General features: G+C 35.4%; 1 long non-coding RNA gene across 1 annotated transcript; it reads right to left on the bottom strand.

Annotated features, from left to right (window-relative positions):
- Window positions 1-18,580: 18,580 nt before the first annotated feature.
- Window positions 18,581-19,612, bottom strand: LOC108174329 (uncharacterized). The gene is made up of 2 exons (XR_001791147.3): window positions 19,034-19,612; window positions 18,581-18,925 (listed from the first exon to the last, which is right to left on the bottom strand). It is a non-coding gene; the product is annotated as an uncharacterized lncRNA (long non-coding RNA).
- Between the last annotated feature and the right edge of the window lie 711 nt (window positions 19,613-20,323).

The raw sequence follows: 20,323 nt of genomic DNA, 5'->3' as shown, positions 1-20,323 counted from the left end.
TCAAATGACGGATTTACCCTTGTGGAAATTTCAAATGCCGCTGCTGTCGTGTCACGTTTTGAGTCCGATGACGTTGGTGTTTAAATTTTGAGTAGTATTTCGTTGACTTTGCTATCTTGATGAATCCATTTTTGTATGATCTTTATTCATTTATGTGTTGGTGATAAGAAGAGATTTAAATTTGAATTAGGTAGTGTGCACATGCAAATTATATGTTGGTGATAAGAAGAGATTTAATTAGGTAGCGTGCACATGCGACTCTATCATTATCCAAATATAAGAGGACTCTTATCTATAGTGTAATAAAAAGTTCTAGAATCTATCGTTGTGTTCGATATTGTTGTATTACATTATTATTTATCTCATAATTACGAATTTAAATAGGTCACTATTGTTTCCTTTTTCTTTTTTTTTTTAAAAATATCAACTGGTGGCTTCATGACAGTCCATCTTTTCAAGGTCGAGAGACTGACAAAGGTATTTCAGCCTCTCTAACCACCATAATGTCATGTGAAATTAGTTAAGTTCGATATTATATTATTACATTATTACATTATTATTGGTCTTATTATTACGAATTAAAATAGGTTTTTTTTTAGGTAAACTAAAAAAGAACTCCATTGTTTTATGCTTCTGCTGATTACATTGATAATCTAAATAGTACATTTTAAATTAACCGTTAAACCCTAAAATCGTCATCTTGAATACAAATAAAATACCATAAAAATTATCAATGAGTGAATAAGTTTTTCAAACAAATTCGCTTGAATTGCTCCACAAGAATACAAATAACTCATAATTTTTGTTTGTTCAGAACTTCGCGTAACAATCCATGAATATATTTTCTAAAAAAAGGATTTCACTTGAATAGACCACCAAAAAATAAAATAACTCATTCATTTTTTTTCATCAGAACTCCTCGTTACAATATCCTTACAAGATTAATCTTTACAAAGCAAATATTTAGATGTCATACATGGATGAGATATAAACTCCGCGTTACAACATCCTTACAAGATTAATCTTTACAAAACAAATATTTTGATATCATATAGGGATGAGATATATAAAATTGCCAAGTTAGTCACAATAATCGAATCGGATGAAAATAAAATAAAAAGAAGAATCATCAACCACCATATCTATCTGATTAAGCATAATATCAAGCCTCAAAAAGTTTATTATTCTTAAAGTAGAACACTAAGCTCAATGAAATGGGCAAGGGATAACTTATCAAAACCTCTAGGAATAAGAATCAAATAAATAGAAGAATTATATACAATATGTTTAATAAATGTAACAAACAAACTGCTGAGAACTTGACGAACAACTGAATAAGGCATTTGGAAGCTCCACCCTGCAATTTCAAAGCCTCCCTCACTTTCTTCATCTTCTTCTTTGTTCAAATTAACCTTAGGATTAGTCAGTTCTATTTCTCGATGGAGGGCAAGGCAAGTTAAGGCAAGAAAAAGTATACAACTCAGCCGTAGAGTTTCACCTTGATGTGTGGAAGTCATCAGTTCAAGACTGATTATCCCTGAGCTCTATCTACACAACTAAAACCGCAAACTCTCAAAGAAGAAAAAGGGTGAGTCAAGACCAGTTTTAGGCCTTGTTCGTTGTCTTTGCTTGATCGGGTTGTTTGATCATGGTGCTGGTTGTTTTGGGGTTGAGAAATAGGGGGTTGGTGTTTGTTCTGGAGATGGAGAAGTCATGGGAGCCTTTTGGAAAGTGCCCTACCAAATAGTCTCCTTTCCAACTAAAATTTTGACAGAACATCGTGGCCTTGCCGACACAAGGAGGTAGATCACGACCTTTCCTGCACACAGGAACACAAAAACACACAACCTAATGATATGGGATATTTGCAATTTTCACTTTTGGGGATTGGGTCCATGTAGAGAGAGAATGTTTTTTTCTTTTTTTCTTTTTTGGAGAATGATAGAGATTTTACTACTCATGTGAACGGACTAAAAACTCTTATTATACTTGCAAGAATCACAAGGTTATTGTAGTATAAATGGATCTCGTAAGGTTATTCTCCACAAGGATTATTAAATAATTCGAAACAAACTAATTTCAATTAATTATTGTAAAGTAGAAATTGAGGTGATTGATTTTATAACCTACTTAAAATAAAAACGAAATTAATTAATTAAAATAAACAATTTACAATATTAGAACCGGGGAAAAAGAAAACAATTTTGGAAGAATCAAATTAAGAAAACACTAGGATTCCACCATCACCTAGCAATTTTATGAATTTTTACCAATTACTTATGATCTACACATGCCACTTTGAAGGTTAGGTTTTCCTAATTTATATTCTACTTGGAACCTCTAACATAGAACGTATATCTAACTTGCAACCCGTCCGGACGTTCGGATCAAATATGAACATGAAAAACTCATTATGCTTTATGAAAACCCTTTGAAAAACCATGCAACCCTTAAGACGTGGTGTTCATCCTAAGTGAAATTACAATTATTAATCACAAGAAGCCAGCGTCAATTTCAGGGAACCTTCTGACCAAAATTGCATCAAATTACTTTTCTAAAGATCCTAATGGTAATCAGGCATTAAAACAATTAGATAGCTTTTATCCCGGTAATTAACAATTCAAAGTATGCATGCAATCAATCATAAGCAATTAAATAAAAATCACATATTCATGCTAAGGCTCAAGGTTTTGCCTTAGCAAAAGAATTGAAAACACCTTCAAATAGAAAATCTCCAAGAACCCTAGTCATTCTCTCTATCTCCAAAATTGCATAAAATAAAGCGTAGAGAAAAACTGTAGACGGCCAAGCAATGAATCTGCTAAGCCCCCACACAAAACCCTAAAAACAGGTCCTTTATTTCCAATAGGAAACTAAAAATAATAATCAAATAAAATAGGAAACATAACCCTAAATTAAATGGTAAAATTCGCCTAAAATCTGAACAGCCACGTTGTGGACCCATAAGCTGCTCCAAAACTGGTCCAATATAGCTGGGTTTAATGTTTGGAATATTCTGAACACTTCTCCAGAAGGCCACAAACCCATCCGAAGTCATCTTGGGCTCCAAAAACGCAATTTAAACCCAAAAACGTCATTTTCTAGCATTGCGCATCGCTCCTTTATTTTATTGCCAGAAAATAATCGCTTGGTGGAAAAATTCTAAATTTTGATACGAACACGCCAAGTGACTCACGAACGTCCTCCAACTGAAATTACTCCAAAATTCATCCATTTGGTCCTGTTTTGCTTCAGAGGAAGTCGAAAGTCTTATATTGAAAACTCAATTCAAAGCATCAAAATTCTTCCCAAATATTAACCAAAATATACTAAGATTAGGGTAAAATATATAATATAAAATCTACTTATCAGTTAACGGTTATTTTTATTTTATTTTTTAGTACATCGATATATTTACACCAAGGAAAATAGGAGTTTAGCAAAACTACACAATGAGAAACCTAATTTAGTATCAAATTCACTATCCACGAGATTCGAACTTAAGAAGACTCTTTCAAAAGTAGAACTCTCTATGGACTTTCTACAACCTTCATATTTGACACAATATTTTATAATATTAGCACATAAATTAACGTTAAACTGCTAGATGGCATAGAGTTAATGAAGAGTCTCATTTTTTAGAGAATTTCCTAAGACTTCTCAACTTGAGATAGCTTTTAACATTCATGCATAACGAAGTATTACTAGACCAATGATGAATATTAATGTAATTGTTATAACAGGTTTAGTAATCAATACAAATGAATATGACATAACCCAAGATTGAAATTAATGGAATGCTAATTCAAGTATAGAGATGCTAGCAACCTTTGCACTAATCTTTATATTTGAGTTTTTTCATTTTAAAAAGTGTCGTGTTGTTTTTTTAAACAAAAACCAAAGTATTTAATGCTTTTGACTAGAAATTAAAGATGGAATCCACAACTTAATGAAATTCCACAAAATCTACACAACATTTTTAATACACCTAGATATGTATACACTTGTTTAATGTCCATTAAAATCATATTGACTACATGTGGATTTGGGCTCTTAAAATGTCTTATAAAATTCTAATTGACAACACTAGGATTTTATTCTTTTATTCTTCTAAATTCTAATTTGACTATATGCCCTTAGGGTAAAGAAAATGATAATATTTGCATTCTTCCATGGAAATGCACAAATTTCATCCCTTTACTAATAACATATCTTCATGAATAAAATTTTATGATCGGAACCATTCAACTTTCAGTAAAAACTAAAAAAAAATAGTTATATAACACCTCAAAAATATATCATTTTCAAATTCTCAAAAAAAAAAAAAAAAAAAAACGAATTTTGCATTAATTTGTTTTTGTACACATGGTCCATGAGAATGGCCGCAACATGGTGGCCGAGGGCTATTGTCACTAAAGCCATTTTCCCTTCTCGACATGTCCAAAATCATGCACCGCACAATGAAAAATTCCTATATCTATCTGTCACATCTTTAAGAAAAATAATTATCAACTTTTATTGTTGAAAACTAAAGTTAGAAGATAAATGAGACTTTTTGAAAATTTGGCTTTCCATACCCTTTGATGCTTAATATTTTTAACAAAATATTTTATAATATTGACATAAGAAATAACGTTAAATTGTAAGTGATAGAAAGTTCATATAAAATTCCACTCTAAAAAAGTCTTCTTAGCATTTCTCAAGTTAGAAGCATCATCATTTTTGTTAATTTTATCAAAAATAAAAAATAAAAAATTTATGCTAATGGCGTCGTTATATATAGCAACATTCTTAGCAAAGTAATGAAAACATACAGCAAGAAAATAACTATATAGAATATGTATATAGTTTATATCGGGTACTAGTCTACTACATTGTTCTGTAATATAAAGTCTGCAAGGTAGTTCACCAACTTTCATTGTTCATAAATTGACCTGACATTCCACTTGATCTAAATGCATTGGGTCCATATTTTCAATTTCCCAAACAATCAATTTGGCACTAAAATCTAGAATTCATATTAATTAAAATTTTATAAATCCCATGTCAAAAAAGTATTAATTAGTTTTACTTAGATGTTGCGTTTTTTTTTACATAACATAAAGAGCAAAATCATGCGTCGAATTTGACATCGAAGAACTGAAGTCTTATTATGTATCATGCTCTAAGGGGGCTTTTGATGGATCAAACTAGGATTGTTTTTTGCTATTTAACATCAATCCTATATGTCACTTAGTATTACAGTCTGGTGATATTCTTCTTCACTTGAAAAGTGAGAGGTCTTAGGTTCGAATTTCATGAATAGCAAATTCGATACCAAATTAGGTTGTCAATTGTGTAGTTTAACCAAATTCTCCATTCCCTTAGTGTAAAATATCGATGTACTAAAAAAACCGTCAATCCCATATTGGACCAAACATGATATTAGTTAACAACTGGATAACTTGATATTCTACATTCCCGTCGTGACCTTACTATATAACATTCTCTAAAGGCATGCTAATAAGATTGATTGACTTAGATTGGTTTGGCTTGGGTTGGATTTAGGCCCTCATTTTAAATGATCTAAAATAATCCCACATAAAAAATGCATAATCTCAGCTTATTCAGAATTAAACAGACAAATTATCTCATTGCATATGATTATGTTAATTTGGTGGCCGAACAAATTAATCCCCAACACTAAAGTTGTCATAATGATGGTTATTTTTGTTTGATTTCCTGGAGGAATCAAGGCCGTTTAAAGCAATTAAGATGCAGATCAAATTGTAATGAAATTAACTTGTCAAGGACCTCAATGTAAATATGTATAACTACGAGGAAGTATATAGGTATAAAATGAAAACCCCAGCTCTGTCGCCTAGCAAAGCAATTTCTGAGTTGAGTTCAAGCTGTTTCCATGGAGAGTGGAGACAGAGTCAAAGCAGTAAACTACGGAATGCAGACGTCAGCAGGACATGTGCAATGCGAACCCACAATATAAAGGACGCTACTTCGCTGCTGAACATTTCAGCATGAAGTCCTGCTTACAGCCAATCTCGGATGAACATGTCCATCCGGAATTTGATGTAAACAGAACCTCCTGAAATTTCAGTAACCAAGTCTTATTCCAATATAAATATAGTGTTTGGCAAATACTCGTTGGAGCATACGACCGAACTCATGATGTTTGACTGACACACACTACTCATCAGTTAATTTGGTAAGAGTGGATTTCTACGGGGAAAAGGATTCGGAACTGGAGCTCAAAAACAAATTGTAAACGTGAGTATGGTCACATTCACCAGAGAATAAAGTGATTTGTTCGTGTTCCACTAAATCACACATCAAAGAATAGGGTGAATTTGTTCATGTCCCATGCACTCAAGTCCGAGTCGCACTCCTTGTAATTCATTCGTTTGTATCACATAATGAAATAAGCGTTGAACTGTAATGTTGTTTATTGACAAAGTAAGAACTTTAATGTTGTTGCTAGATTAAGCGTTGAACCATATATTGAGACATGTCATACGATATTGTGAGTCAGGGCGGCCCTGAGGGTGTGCAAGTGGTGTCACTGCATAGGGCCCCCAAATCGGAAGGGCCCCTGAGTTTTCAATTTTACATGAATATGCGTATATACATCAATCTGTGTAAAAAATTATAAAATCAACTATTAGCACAAGTGGTACTTATGTTTCTCTATATCTGTTTGGGAATGGGTGCGAGGCTTTGCCTCCATCATTTTTTACATTATTATTATTAAATGCATAAACTTCCATAAAAATAATATAAAAATTCCACAAAACTAAAATAAAAATTTTACCCTGGACCTTCAAGTCTTTTTTTTTTTTTAACAAACGATATTATTTATGCTAAGGGGAAGGGGTGGGCTTAGCCTCACAATGGACTAACAATGATGTAGTTCAAACTCGTCTTTGATGAGAATCGAACCAAATACCTCTCACTTATAAGTGAAGAGGAATACCACTAGATTGTAGTACTAAGACCTAGTTTGGGAGTGAGGTGCTTAAAAAAAAAGCACCCATGAAAAAAAGCTGTGAGGGTTTTAGGTGTTTGGTAAACTGAAAAAAAAAGGGCTTATTTTGGAAGCTGCTGTGAGAATAAGCTGAAATCAAAGGAAAAAGCTGAAGCTGCTATTTGCAGCTTTGGAAAACTGGCTTTTTTTCAAAGCACATGGAGCTACAGTGCTTCTTTAATAAAAAGACCCACTATTAGACTACTTTTTTTTCCAAAAGCACTTTTACAAAAAAGTTTACCAAACACTCTGCTGATTTATTTCACATCCGCTTATTCTCACAGCACAGCCGCTTATTCTCACAGCAACTTTTTTTCAAAGCACAGCAATACCAAACCAGCCCTAAGTGGCTAGACCCTTAAGTAATTAATAAAAAAAAATTCACCTTTTTGTCAGTTGATTTGTTATATTTGTTTGTGCTATTAGAATTTATAGAAAGCAAAACTGAAAATTGAAAATAAATAAAAAAATTAAATTCATAATTTGAGGGCCTCTAATTCACTTTCGCACATGGTCCCTAAAATCTCAGGACCGGCTCTGTTGTGAGTTATTATAAACAAGGAATGTGCTAACCGAATTAAGTTTTAAAGCTCAAAAAGTCCATGCAATAGCTTGCGACTATAAATGCTAATAATCGAGTCCAGCATGACCAAACCAAAAAACTTAACGTCATTAATGTGTTTAAGTTAAAACCTTAACATAAATTTTGGTTGTGACAATAATATTTTCCAAAAACTATTATGGTTGATTATTTCAATCCAATGAAATGAGATCTTGATCCAATTGAAAGAAGTGCAGCAACGTTTAACCTTAAATATAATTTTATTATGCTTAAGTTTATGTTCAACCAGATGGAACCCTTAATCAATCTTTTACTACTGCAAATAGTGGATTGTTAGAGCCTTTTTCTTTAACTCATGTCATCGTGAGTTTAATCTTCTTTTTAGTGTAATTAGTATAAAATATCACTTGAAATTATATATTCTTTTGTTACTGCTCTTAGAGCAGCTCAATGGGAGCTCGTGCTCGAGGGACAGGCTGCGGAATAGGGCTTGATTGTCCAAGGGAGGAAGCCCAGCGTTGGCTGGCGAGACAGCCCGAGCAGGCCCGTTGATTTGTGCCGGCCCAAGCGCCCGAAGGCAGTCTGACGTGGGCTGACGTCAGGGCAACGGCGAAGTCAGCCACGTGGTGGACGAGACTTCCCTTTCTCTCTCTCTCAACCTTTATGGTTCTTGAACGACGTTGTCGTCTCACGGTGGATAGGCGGCGGCGACGACGACTCTCCCTAATGCCTCAGCCTCGTGACCACTACCGCCTTGCCGAATTGAGCAAGAGCTTCAGAACCCACAAACTTGCCGAAGTTTGCTCCGATGAGGTGACCAAAAACAGGGCAAGGTTTCAGAGAAATTGCAAGGGGTTAAACCTCTGGTTTCGAACTAGAAAAACACCACAAATCTTGTCCCAAACAACATTAAGACATAATGAAACAAGATTTTCATAGAGAACCTCACTTGTGTTCGAGTTTCAGATCTTGAAGCTCTCGGCTTCAATGGTGGTTTACACTATGATGGTTTGATGATGCATGCAACGGTATAGCTAAGATCCTTTAGTCCCAGAGATTAAGGTTTCATGGTTTTGGAGTTTGATTTGTTTAATTTTCGAAGAAGAATGTGGGTGAGAGCTCTCGGAGCTCTAGAGATAATGAGAGTGTCAAGAGCTTAGAGAGAGAGAGGAACTTCAAAAAAAATGGAGAGAAGTGAGAAAGATGAGTGGAAAGAGAGGGAGTGACGTGAGTGACGTGAGCAAGTTGCAAAAAATACTATTATTTTATTTACTTATTGCCAGGCTATTCAAGTGTAGGGGTGGTGGAGATGCAAAAGGCAGTTACTGTTCACTAGGTGGATTAAATAGTGAATAGCTTGGGGGGAAGGTTCCCATGCTGGAACTGCTCTTATAAAAAAAACTTGTGGGATGACAAGAAGAGCGAAAAATAAGGAAATAAGATCCTCGTCAGATCCTCTTTATAAGGATCTGGTGAGGATCTTGGAAATCCTCCAATCACATTCGTTCATCGTACATCGTGCGATCAATTTTCATCAGGTACTGTTTATATTCAATTTTAAGTAAAAAAATTTACAATGATTTCTGACTGCATAATATATAATAAACGGATGTGATTTGAAGATTCCCGGGATCCTTACAAAGAGAATCCGACGAGAATCCTCATTAAAAAATAAGGTTACTTTGTTGTTTTCACAGTCAATAGTGTAACTCTACTACTTTGAAAAGGCACATAATATTTGTTGATGCACAAAACTGGAGGGGTCTTAGAACAGCGTAAATCCGACCGTGAATCTGCAAGAAGGTAAATAACACAAGATGTATCGTGGTTCACCTCAATGTTTGGGTTACGTCCATACTAATATTGATTGTATTTCTCTCTAACTATATGTATGGATTACAAGGGTGAGGGGGAGTCCCCCAGAGAAAGAGAGTGTTGTGTTTGTGAGGGTATTGCCCTCTGTTGGGTTCACCGAGTATCATTTGTGAGGGGGGAGGAGTCCCCTTTTATAGAATAAGGGGCTTCTCCCTTTACATAATTATGGGTTGGGTAATGAGGCCCAAATGTTGAGGCCCAATGTGTCAAGGCCTGAGGCCCAATATGTGTGGTACCAACAGTAGTCCCTCAAGTCTTCAGTTAAGAAAATCTTTTGGCTGGAGACTTCAAATCCAATCCATGTACGAGCCGAAGTGGCTAGATGTCTTGAACCAGTACTCAATCTAAAGCAATACTCGGCTAGAGGTATCACACGTTACGAGACTGCTTGGCTGGAGGCTATGCTCGTTGCGAGGCTGCTCGACTAGAGGCTATGCTCGCGGCGAGGCGTTTGCTCGGCTGGAGGCGATGCTTGTTGCGAGGCGGCTCGGCTAGAGGCTATGTTCGCTGCAAGGCGGCTCGGCTTGTGGTATTCCTTATTGCAAGTATTTATTTTATGTCGACATGCACTCAGTATGAGTTGATTCTCGACATGACTCGGGTCCTCTTGTCGGGTTCGCATATTGGATCTATGTGTCGGATCTGTGGATCGGGTCCGCAAGTCGGGTCTTTGAGCCGGGGCCATACGTAGGGTCATCGAGTTGGGGCTATCTGTAGGGTCATCGAGTTGGGTCCAGGCACATAGGTGTCCCAATAAGCGAATGTCCGAGTAAGTGGGTGTCCGGTCAGACAAGAGATCACCATGAGCATGTGGCCCATCAGTCTATAAGTTGGTAAACTTCTTTAATCAGCAACAATGTTAATCAGTGGATCTAGTTGCTCAATAATTCCTAACAATAAATGACAGTATAAGTACAACCGTATAAGAATAAATCAAATTGACAAAGTTTGTCAAGGCAAAATATTGTATTATGTGCCTTTTGTGAATAAATAATTTATTCAGTCATGTGGTAAATCACATGTTATATAAGTGACATAGTTTAATAGCAGTCACAGTACTCTAGGCCATGATAAATATTGCACATGTACTTGGGTTAAATATGTGTCACTAGGTGATGAATAATATATATATATATATATATATATATATTATTTTTATTCAAGTTGTTGATATCCAATTTGGTCAGATTTGTCACATTATGGGAAATAGTCATGTGATAAACCATTAATAATAATGTGAAACATATTATTATAACATGTCACCTCATTTATTTAGGCAGCAATGCAATTTATAAAACAGTAAAATAATGATAGCAGTAATCAAGATATTAAATATCGATGATATCAGAAATATCGGTAGTCCGAAAACACGGAAATATCGATGGAAATATCGGGATAATATTGATATCGATAAAAATAATATGGAAACTACGAAAATTGTAAGAAAAACTTGGAAATTTTTATTGAAACTTTGCAGGATGTTTATTTAGTCAATTATCTATTAGTTTATCAAAAAAATTGGAAGGAAATGCATTGCATGATGGATTTAACATTATCAAGTTGATTATATAGCGAGCTGGCAAACATTGTGAGTGTAAAAAATATGTAGTAATTAATGAAAGAAGTTTAAACACACCATAATCATTTATATATAATGAATTAGTACAATATTTTACACTTTATACATTGCATGGTAAGATACATGAGTGACTTAGTACCACATAGAGTTCCTATGAGGTTCAAAATTTTCACTATCTTCATCATCTCTATGTGTAGAGTGAGTGTATTGTGAAGAGTAGTTATCAAATGATAAATCCCCAAAATAGTTTTGCATGTAATTGTTAACATGCCACCCATATGGATCCGAGATTGGTTGACCTTGTCCATAAGCAAAATCATTTGAAGATTGAGTATCTGATTGTTTCCATGAGTCGCTCAATTCCATCCCAACAGAAATGGGATATGAAGGGTAGAGAAATGGTTGGTTATGAGTATAACCATAGTTACTACTTTCCACTCCAACAGAGTCCGAAGTTATAGATAACGAGTCATCTTCTTGACTTGACAAAATCCCCTTGCCACTTTCTCTACGAATATAGTCCTTCCCTATGGCACCAATTCCTGGTCCTACCCGCCTACTGCCATGGTCCTCATTCTGTGTTGCATGCGTGAAGTTTGCCTCACCAGTAAAGGGACTCATAAATCCGGGAGGTGGTCCAACATAGTTTCCATATCCACCACCATTACCTCCAGCTCCACTATATCCTTCATCATTCCCACCTCCGGTGGTAGGTAAGTCTCTTCCTAATCTTGTACTAGAGCTATCATTAGTATCAGCACGATGTTGTGGTTGTGTAGGATTGGAAGAAGGTGGAATTCCAGTGTTTCTTGGTCTTGGGCGCAAAAGTTCTTCCAAAGAGTTAACGTTGCTAGTTCCCACCTCCTCCGCTAATACTCTTTCTACATTTATCCCTTCATTACGTGCTTCTTCAATAACTCTGGGAGCTGGGTTGCCTTCATCATCATCTAAATGAAGAGGTCTAATCCATTGATAAAGTTGGTTACCCTCTGTATCATCATCTTCAGCAACAATATCAAACGCATCTAGTGGGTCACCACGGTCGACATGATCTATTTTTGCTTCCTTATCTCGAATTTGAAGCTTCGTGTTGTAGTAGCAATAAACTAATTTTTCCAACCGACTATGAGTCAACCTATTTCTTTGCTTTGTGTGTATGAGTGCAAATGTGCTCCAATTTCTTTCACAAGCAGATGAGGAAGCTGTTTGTGATAATACTTTAATTGCTAACTTTCTCACAGTTGGTGCATCGGTCTCATACATGATCTACCATTCAACTACAATGAAAAACAATGTTGATAAGCCTAATAACTCTAACAAATTCTATTATAAACTTATCGTGAAATATGTTTACACTCACTAGGAGACATTTTTGTTCGAGCAGCAACTGATGTTGGTTCTTCAAAAGTTCTTCTTGCATCTTTAAACCATGTTAGCTGAATTCAATAAATCGTGTTAGTTTAATCCAACAAAGTAATTATTATAATTTAAGTAATTGTGTACCTCATTTCCAAATTGGCCAACTGCTGGTGATGCAGGGTCTAATTTAGAGTATACATTATGTACAACACGTATAAGGGTACCATTATCTCCAACACCGGGTCTGTATTGGTATCGATGATTCAAATAATATGTTGTTCAAAGAAACACATACTCTAATAAGAGAAATAATACTTATGCAACTAAAGAAATGAATTGCAAATTATGACATAATTTATACCTGCTGCATGCAAATTGTGGTATAATGTTTTATACCATCAGTCTTCAATTATTTTTATGACCTACCTTGCACCATGTTTTCTTTCCAATTCATCATTCACTACACGCATCAACTTATATATTGCCCCCATAGTAGGATACACTTCTGTGTCAACGATCCGTAAAACTTTGTAAAGAGGTTCAAACACTTGGCACACATGTTTTGATTGTGTCCAAAAAGCATGATCAAGCACTATACTTTCCACCATACGACCTGCATTTGAGCGGCTCAAATTGTGGTTGGCCCAATCGTCACTAGTGAATAGTTACTTCAACCCTGCTTTCTTCTTAAGTAAGCTGTCTAATGCAATATAGTTGGTGGCGAATCGAGTGGTAGCTGGACGAATAATGTCTCATTTGCAAAATTCACGCATCTTTGCCAACAACTAACCGTGATTGTAAATATAATTTGTGATCGTTGTAGCTCTTTTTACCACAGTAGCAACATTCTCTCTCTTCCCCATTGCCTCAAACATGAGATCAATACAATGTGCTGCACATGATGTCCAAAACACATTATGATGCTTCATTAACTTTTTTCCAGCTTTGACAAATGCAGAATCGTTGTCGGTCACGACTTGGACAACATTATGCTCTCCCACCTCCATGATTACATCCCTCAATAATTTGTAAATATACTTGTAGTTCTTTATATGGTCTGAAGCATGAATAGACAATCTGGTCGGGCCAGTCTATCCGTCACACATGATTGTGCAACCATTAGTTTCCCACTTTGATCTCAACTGGTTAACATACTCGGCAATGTCTTTATACTCCATATCCAAATATTTGTTTCTTATCTCATAGGGAGTGGAAGGTTGTACTCCAACACCTGCCTGTTGACATCCCACTACCATATTTTTGAAATGATGTGATGATGCTTTCTCAGCAGGGACATTTTCATAGATAAATAACTTGCTAATTAGACGCCCCATTCCCTAATTCACATTACCTCCAGTGAAATAACTCCAAACAATCTTTTGACGTGCTTTGGATGACTTATATAAACTTGGGGCTATTGGTGGTGTTGGTTGTGATTCTCTAAGACTGCCTCCCTGTCTCATTTGTGCACCACCACTTGTCCTGGAACCTTGTGCTCTATTAGGAATTTTATGAAGGTGTTCTCTTTCCCATGCTGACTGTTTGGAGGCACGTAATGCTTGTTTCAAACTGCGTCGTTCTTCAAGTCCCATGTCATCATCACATTCGTCCTCATCGTCATCATCTTCACTGTCAACCGCTTGGCCATAGACTTCTCCTCGTAGCTCAGCTCGAATATTTTCCATTCCATGTGTTATCTTTTCCTTCTGCTGTTTTTTATTTTTTAATAATGTGCTGATGAATGCCTTCACTTCTGGGGGGACATTATCGCATCGTTGGACATTTTTTGCTGGATCTAATCCACTAAGATGGTACTTAAGTCGTGTCACTCCGCCACTATTCATTACCCGACCACAATATTTGCAAATTGTGCCATGTTTGTTTCCGTCTATTGGGTCTCCATGTTCCCAAGCTGGATCATGTTTAGTAACTCCACTGGACATCTTAAACGTACCTATATTTATTTTTCATGAAAATTAGACAATTATTTTTTGGCCAAAAAATATAGTAGTGATGACGGTTATATAAAAGAACCTAAATAATAAAGTTATTCTACAGAAGAATTAAATACGAATTAAAGAAAATGATTGTAAAAATTTAAGTAATTATAAAAATAATATTGAATAATAAAACCTAATATTAATGAATAATAATCCAATTTGATAAAAAAAAATAATCCTAATATAAAACATAGTGATGAATAATAATCCAATTTGATAATAATCCAATTTAATAATAATTCAATTTAATGAATAATCCAATTTGATAATAAAAAAAACCTAATATTAATGAATAATAATCCAATTTGATAATCAAACCTAATATTAATAAAATAATAAATAACATTAAACATATTAAAATTATCCTAGGGAATAATTATACAACATTACTTAATTACTTAAAAAAATTAACATGTAATTGTTAACATTACTTAATTACTTACAAAAATTAACATGCAAGTATTAATTACTTAAAAAAATTAACATACGAGTCCACACAATTTTTTTTTTGTTGTATAAATTACAATAATATAAATATAAGTTTGTAAACTTACTTTAAATATGGAACCTTTGTGTTCAAGCTCTGTAATGGATCTGGAATGGCTTTGAAAGGGGTAAGGGAAGAAGAAGAAACGAAAATGCTCTGAATGGCTCTGATACTCCACCTCTGAGAATGTGAAAGAATATCATAGACTCACAGTGGCACACGGTTTTGAATGTGAAAGAATATCACATACTCACAGTGGCACACGGTTTCATTATGAAAGCACTATTATTTTTGTCCATGGTTTGAAATTGTAAAAAGTGATTGTAAAAGTTGTCAGGTGAGTGTGAGTCAAATGACCCAACCACACACACACACCGACACGCCACCACACACGCACACAACACAACACAACACACGCACACAGTCTCTCTCTTGATCCTTCTCTCTTCTCTGATCTCCCTTCTCCCCCTTCTCCATTCTCCCACACACACACATAGATCTCCAACACACATGCACAGAGACCCAAGGTCTCTCGATCCTTCTCCCACACACATGCACAGAGACACAAGGTCTCTCGATCATTCTCCCACATCGCCTTCTGCTCCTCCCTTATTGGCGCCGTCTCTCTCCTTTCTCTCTGCACCGAGGGTCTGAGACCCACATACACACACGCACATCATCGCACCTGCTTCAAGAAGACACCCATCATCATCAGCAACCTCGTCTTTCTCCCTCTCTTTCTCGTCTCTGCACCGAGGGTCTGAGACCCACATACACACACGCACACCATCGCACCTGCTTCAAGAAGACACCCATCATCATCAGCAACCTCGTCTTTCTCCCTCTTTTTCTCGTCTCTGCAACTCGACGAACGCAGGAACTCTGGCGAGGTTCTTGAATTTCTCCGGTTAGGTAAGCTTCAGGTTTGCCTCTTTCTGTTCTAGATTGAAGCTTATATGTGAAATTTAAGTTCAAAATCGTGTTTTTGCGAGGTTTTTGGGAAGAAATCGGCTCGGGAATAGGCACACCCATCTCTGCCGAGGCCGTGGGTGTCGACGAACTTTCCGAACACCTCCGACCGTTTCACGGCAAACGAAATTTATAAAAACATTCATCTCGTCTTCTATTTCATTTTGATACCTAGATCGATGTCTAGGGTGCTCTTTTACAGTCGGCCGGAGCTGTAAAAGCTCCGGCGTTCTTCTCCGGTTCTTCTCCGAGTATCACAGTTCCAAAATATCGCGATAGTTTCGGAAATATCGCGATATTATCGATAACATCGCGATATTTTGACAAAAATCCGTTAGATACCTATTAAAATATCGGTACCGTGAAAAACCGATAATATCGGCGAAATATCGCCGATATTATCGGCATTTTGTTCCTTGGCATTAATGATGTGTATACGTTGTGACCTGGCATAATAAGTGATGTAGTGGGTGTCCTCAAAGAATATGCATACTGTAAAGTGTCCACTAAAATCTTGGGATGGCGGCGATTTTGGTGAGACAGTTGAAGGGTGTCATTGGTTTGGACTAGTAAGCGCAGCCTATGATTTTTGGGTTTTTTGGGTTGTGCGGATTCACGGCGGAGGTGAAAAAATGAAAGAGAACCGACATAGCTTTTCGTGTCGATTCCCACAGATGGCGTCAAATGTTGATGCACAAAACCATAAGGGTCTTGAAACAACATAAATCCGACCGTGAATCTGCAAGAAGGTAAATAACACAAGATGTATCGTGGTTCACCCCAATGTTTGGGCTACGTCCACACTGATATTGATTGTATTTCTCTCTAACTGTATGTATGGACTACAAGGGTGAGGGGGAATCCCCCAGAGAAAGAAAGTGTTGTGTTTGTAAGGGTATTATCCTCTGTTGGGTTCACCGAGTCCCATTTGTGAGGGGGGATGAGTCCCCTTTTATAGAATAAGGGGCTCCTCCTTTTACATAATTATGGGTTGGGTAATGGGGCTCAAATGTTAAGGCCCAATGTGTCAAGGTCTAAGGCCCAATATGTGTGGTACCAACAATATTAATCTATTTCAACTTAAATTAGTGACTTTTTTCTTTTAAAAAAGAGATTATGTAGTGGCTTCGTCATAACAATTTACCTTTTCGAGGATGAGAAAAACTCACAGAGGCATTAACCTACTTCTGACCACCATCGTGTGATTCACCAGCACCATAAATTAAATTCAAGACGTGCAGTGTAAAATACAGATCTAAATCCGTCATCAATCACCGAGCCACACCAATGTGATTAACTTAAGGGTTTTTTTTTAACTTTAATCCTTCAAGAAGATTGAAATTTAAAATAAACCTAGTGTTAGATTAAATATTGATTATAATCCCTTGATGTGTCCTTAATTCAAAATAATTAATGTGCATTTTATTTAATGTCTCCCATTAAATATTTAAATTTATTAATATACAAATTTTAATTTACTCTTGACCAAAAAAGAGTTTTTTAATTTATTAATTTTATTTAACATTATTTGAACTTGAAAGACTCAATTAATGTACCTAAATGTTAATACCGCGAAATATGCGTACCGAAATGTATTATATTGAACTTATGTATTTAAATGTTAGTACCGAAATGTATGTACCGAAATATATGCACCGAAATGTATTATATTAAATTTATGTACCTAAATGTATGTACCGAAATGTTTGTACCGAAATGTATTATATTGAATTATGTATCTAAATGTTTATATCGAAATGTATGTATCAAAATGTGTGTGCCTAAATGTATGCACCGAAATGTATTATGATGAATTTAATGTACCTAAATGAAGAAGACAAAGTACATCGAAATATATTGTATAACAAAAATTAGTTTATCTAAATGTTTACAATAAAATATATTACGATAAATGAAATGAAAATAAAAATTATAATGAAATAAAATTAATACATTAAAAATTAGGAAAAAAAGAGAAATATTAAATTTTAATATTACTCATAATTTTAATCTAAAAATCATTTTTATCAAGAATTAAAATGAAGTTTTCTATAATTTAAATTAGTATCTAGCTATCAAATTTATTTTGGCCTTTCCTCCGCTGCCTAATAAGTCAAAGCATATCGCTGAAACTTTTGAAAAATGATATTTAAACAAAGAATAATTAGTTAGATTTGAAGCATGTGAAAGTTGAATAAAGAATTCTATTGCGGTGGATTGTCTTGGTAGGGACAGATGCAGGGGAGAGGTAGAACCGTAAATAACGAAAGGGAAAGATTATTTGAGTTTCGCATAGAGTGCTGGGTCTACCATTTGAGTTTCGCATGGACACGTGGTGGATAGCGTGTTGTAAACTAAATTTAAAAAGTGGGTGAGAAGAGGAGAGGAGATGAGAGCCTTGTATTTTTATTTAGAGATGTGATATCCACACACTCTATTTTACTTCTCACATATTTTTTTTAATTTTCGACCATCAGATCGAATGAATTGAAAAAGATCAACATATATAAATGATCAAGGATGTGTGAGAAGTAAAATAAAATATGTAAATAACACACCCCTTTATTTAGAATAAATGGAACGAAACCTCCCCACACTATAATTTCATACCTCATATTTTAAACATTATAATGTCATAGTTTATTTTATGAAACCTTTGCAATGTCAAATTTCCGTTAAATTTTCTGTTTAGTTGACTGAAAATGATGACGTGGTAGATGCGTGGCCACTCTAAGTTAAAAATTAATTAAATATTGATAAATTAGCAGTTTTTTGTCTAAACAAAATTAAAATTAATTAAAACAAAAAAGCTCTCTCCGTCTTCTCTTATCTTCTCGTTCTGGTCGTGATTGGGCAACACCTGCAGCCCAAAACCCATCCCTAGGCAAATGTAATCCCCAGCTTCGACCACACCACCTCGATCCCCAACTTCGACCGCTCCGCCTCCCGCGCCTTCTCCTTCTTCTCTTCTTCTTCTTTCTCTTCGTCTCCACTGTCACTGATGTCGCAGCAAATGTTGGCGTTCCCAAATTTTCCAATCTCTTTCCGCAATTTCAAACACACCATATACTCCTGACTGAAAATTTCAAAGGAAAAAACCCAAAAAAATAGAACCCCAAATCGTATTAATCTAGAGAGGGACAAGGAAAAGTAAATGAGGTTACATTATTTTGAAATCTCTTACCTAATTTTTCTGGGATGTTCCTAACATAAGAACAATTGCTTTTTCTGGGTTCATGTTCATCTTCGGCTGTTGGACAACGAAAGTTTTCTCGCCGGCGACTTCAGATCCAAAGACCGTGAATGTCGTGTTCATACGGGTTGTAGCAGCAGCAATTGTGGACGACGTCTTGGTGGGGGCTCGCGGGAGAAATTACGAACGACATCGTGGCTGCTGATTGTGGAGGCTCAGATTGCAGAAGAAAAACACGGGGCTGCAGCAATGTCGTTGATTCCGGGGTTTCGTGGGGCTTTAATGTGTTGTTGAACTCGGGGATTGCTGAAGCTCGGGGCTTCGTGGTGGCTGCAGTGTGTCGATGAAGGTGAAGGCGGAGAAGATCCGGGGGCCGATGGTTGGTCATAAGCTTCTGCAGGTTCGATCTGGGGAGTAGAGAAGCCAGGAGAGAGAGAAAGAGTTTCTTTTTTCACGAATTTTAATTTGTTCAGACTAAAAAATCCGTAGTTTATTAATATCTAATTAATTTCTTAATCCAATTTGGTGAGGGAGTAGAGCTCACGCCTGCGGTCTCATCATTTAACATTCAAATTGATAGAAAATTTAATAGATGTATAATATTACAACGAATTCGTTAATAGATGACATTATAATATTTAAAAAATAAGGTATGAGTTTGTTATTAGACCCATATTTGAGGTGGTAAAATGTAATTTACCATTTTATTTATACTAATAATGATGAGTTTTCTTCCTTAAAAGTAATACTAAAAAGTGTTAGGTACTAGTTAGGCGGGCAGGAGCCTAATGCCTAGGCGATTTTTTTTTAATTTTAATTAAATTTAGTATATAAAATAAAAAATACTTAAATATATATATATAATTGTATCGAAATAAATAAATTGTAAAATAAAATGACATATATAAAGTATTAGAACATGTTGAAAACATGAAAAACAAACATATAATGAGTTTTTATCCAAATTTTCAACAAGTCTCTTGCAATTTAAAAAAAAAAATCAAAATGAAAGATATTTAATTTTGGTCTAAGTAAGAGTCACGATCTAGGCGGGCGCTTTTCGACACTCTTTCTTAATTTTCAAACGCCTAAAGATTAATAATCACATAATCACATTCATATTAAGATTCTACTTCAAGTTTACATAATCACATTCCTAATTAATAATACTATTCACAACAGTTGAAAGCATACATATAATGAATTGAATTATATAAACTGGTTTAAATTTAGGTAGTATGTCTTATGTGTTAGGAATTGAATTATACGATGTTGCAACTG

Source organism: Malus domestica, chromosome 07, assembly GCF_042453785.1.
Source record: "Malus domestica chromosome 07, GDT2T_hap1".
Classification (NCBI taxonomy): domain Eukaryota; kingdom Viridiplantae; phylum Streptophyta; class Magnoliopsida; order Rosales; family Rosaceae; genus Malus; species Malus domestica.
Note: the sequence above shows the minus strand (reverse complement) of the source record. Positions and strands in the feature narration are given on the sequence as shown.